We start from the raw sequence: 385 nt of genomic DNA, 5'->3' as shown, positions 1-385 counted from the left end.
TCCAGGCAGAAGGTATGAGCAGTCTCTCTCACACCCAATAATCTGGCTTCACTACCTCTCTCTTCGTTTTCAGCAGACAACTTTGCCTCCTACCAACCATCTATATATATAAAAGGGTAATATGCTAAGTATCTGACCGTCTGGTCACTATGATGCGCACTGACCACCAGAGGGCAGATGCTCAACACAGGACCTGCCAGGACACACACTGGCCATTTACAGAGAAACGGCACCACGGACCTGGTGCCCACAAAGCAACAGTCGGCTTCTCCCAAGTGGGACACAGGCTCCGCCACCACCTCCGAGCGACAGCCCACCAAATCACAGCTGACCCTGCCCCGACCCCATGGCACAAAATGCGGTCCACAGCCCAGCCCAGCCTGGC

The sequence above is a fragment of the Myotis davidii genome, unplaced genomic scaffold, assembly GCF_000327345.1.
Source record: "Myotis davidii unplaced genomic scaffold, ASM32734v1 scaffold168, whole genome shotgun sequence".
Lineage (NCBI taxonomy): Eukaryota > Metazoa > Chordata > Mammalia > Chiroptera > Vespertilionidae > Myotis > Myotis davidii.
Note: the sequence above shows the minus strand (reverse complement) of the source record.